Below are 2,972 nucleotides of genomic sequence, written 5' to 3'. Positions count from 1 at the left end.
ACTTGACTTGTTCAAAAAATATGGGAGTGAGTGCAAGGCTGGGTTGGGCTGGACTGGGACGTGCAGTCATAAACAGGACGGTCGGGGATACTGGTTCACTGGTTTACCATGTTTTTTGGTCTTTTTTTTTTCTTCTCTCCATAATTTGTTTCAGGATTGGTCAACAGGCCCTGTTATGAAGTAGGCAGGCTACTCCCCTAGTAAACTGGCATCCAACAATAGTAGAGAAGATAACTGCCTGGACTCCCAACTGAGTGAATACTCAGGTCATGTTCCACTGCTTGGATATTTCTGACTCCTGACAGATCTTACAATGCCTGATAGGTATTTATCAGCGAACCACATATAGGTTGCGTTCCCCTTCTCAGACGTTGCAAGCATCAACCAATGGTTGCGTGTCACGTAATTGACTGATAGATTGCTATAACATATCATGTGGTTAGTCAGTACTAAAAATACACTATATATACAAAAGTATGTGGACACCCCTTCAAATTAGTGGATTCGGCTATTTCAGAAACATGTATAACATCGAGCACACAGCCATGCAATCTACATAGACAAACATTGGCAGTAGAATGGCCTTACTAAATAACTCAGTGACTTTCAATGTTTCACCATCATAGAATGCCACCTTTCCAACAAGTCAGTTCATCAAATGTCTGCCCTGCTAGAACTGCCCTAATCAACTGTAAGTGCTGTTATTGCTAGATGGAAATGTCTAGGAGCAACATGGCTCAGCCGCGAAGTGGTAGACCACACAAGCTCACAGAACAGGACCACCTAGTGCTGAAGTGCGTAGCGTGTAAAAAATAGTCTGTCCTCGGTTGCAACACTCACTACCGAGTTCCAAACTGCCTCTGGAAGCAACATCAGCACAAGAACTGTTCATCAGGAGCTTGATGAAATAGGTTTCCATGGCCGAGCGGCTGCGCATACAAGCCTAAGATCACCATGCACAATGCCAAGCGTCAGCTGGAGTTGTGTAAAGCTCGCCGTCATTGGACTCTGGAGCAGTGCAAACTCGTTCTCTGAAGTGATATATCACACTTCACCATCTAGCAGTCCGAATCTGGGTTTGGCGGATACCAGGAGAACGCTACCTTCCCAAATGGATTGTGCCAACTGTAAAGTTTGGTGGAGGAGGAATAATGGTCTGGGGCTGTTTTTCATGGTTTGGGATAGGCCCCTTAGTTCCAGTGAAGGGAAATCTTAACGCTACAGCATACAATTACATTCTTGATGATTCTGTGCTTCTAACTTTGTGACAACAGTTTGGGGAAGGCTCTTTTCTTTTTCAGCATCACAATTCCTCCGTGCACAAAGCGAGGTCCCATACAGATTAAGCTAGTTTTTTTTCCAAAGTTGGAAGTCTGAGATTTCCGAGTTCCCAGTTGTTTTGAACGCAGCATTAACTCAGGAACGGACTAACATAATCACTTTCCCATCAAGTCCATCTGCTTTCTCTTCTATACTGAACAAAAATATAAATGCAACATGCAATAATTTCAAATATTTTACTGAGTTACAGTTCATATAAGGAAATATGTCAATTTAAATACATTCATTAGGCCCTAATCTATGGAATTCACATGACTGGGCAGGGGTGCAGATATGGGTTGGCCTGGGAGGGCATCGGCTCACCCACTTGGCAGCCAGGCCCACACACTGGGGAGCCAGGCCCAGCCAATCAGAATGAGTTTTTCCCTACAAAAGAGCTTTATTACAGACAGAAATACTCCTCAGCACCCCAACAACCCCTCTCAGACAATCCAACAGGTGAAGAAGTTACACGTGGTGTGAGGTCGGTTGGACATACTGCCAAATTCTCTAAAATGACATTGAAGGTGGCTTATGGTAGAGAAATTAACATTCAATTATATGGCTACAGCTCTGGTGGACATTCCTGCAGTTAGCATGCCAATTGAGCGCTCCCTCAAAACTTGAGACATCTGTGGCATTGTGACGTGAGACAAAACTGCACATTTTAGAGTGGCCGTTTATTGTCCCTAGCACAAGGTGCACCTGTGTAATGATCATGCTGTTTAATCAGCTTCTTGATATGCCACACCTGTCAGGTGGATGGATTACCTTGGCAAAGGAGAAATTCTCATTAACAGGGATATAAACTACTTTGTGCACAACATTTGAGAGAATAAGCTTTTTGTGTGTATGGAACATTTCTGGGATTTTTAATTTCAGCTCATGAAGCCTGGGACCAATACTTTACATGTATGCATTTATATTTTTGTTTAGTGTAGTTAAGAGGATCAGGAGAATGTCACATCATTGCTCCTCTCTAATCCTTATCCTCCAATGCCTAGATCTTTAAATAAGGAACACACTCTTAATAGAGGTGAGTATAGCCTGGAGGATCATGTAAGCATGGACAACCATCTAGTACACACAAACATAGCACTAGTAGGTCAGGGATGTCCAAGAACACTCAGAAAACATGTTCCAGTACAGTTAATTGTACATCTAATTCAGTGCACCTGAATGTTTCACACTTTTATAAGGAGCATATTCCTTTGTCTCTAGCAGCTGATTTTGACCCAGGCTAGGAATTAGAGCATAGAGCCAGGCTAGGAGTTAGAGCATAGACCCAGGCTAGGAGTTAGAGCATAGACCCAGGCTAGGAGTTAGAGCATAGACCCAGGCTAGGAGTTAGAGCATAGACCCAGGCTAGGAGTTAGAGCATAGAGCCAGGCTAGGAGTTAGAGCATAGACCCAGGCTAGGAGTTAGAGCATAGACCCAGGCTAGGAGTTAGAGCATAGAGACAGGCTAGGAGTTAGAGCATAGACCCAGGCTATGAGTTAGAGCATAGAGCCAGGCTAGGAATTAGAGCACAATGATAAGGCACTGATTATCATCTGAACTACTTTGACTGATCATGAACACACACAACAGGTTAAATTGTAGTCCAAAAAACATGGTGTGTAGAGACTAGAGTCTGTTCAATTGGAGTGTG

The sequence above is a fragment of the Salvelinus alpinus genome, chromosome 35 (genome assembly GCF_045679555.1).
Source record: "Salvelinus alpinus chromosome 35, SLU_Salpinus.1, whole genome shotgun sequence".
NCBI classification, from domain to species: domain Eukaryota; kingdom Metazoa; phylum Chordata; class Actinopteri; order Salmoniformes; family Salmonidae; genus Salvelinus; species Salvelinus alpinus.
This window is presented reverse-complemented; position numbering follows the sequence as displayed.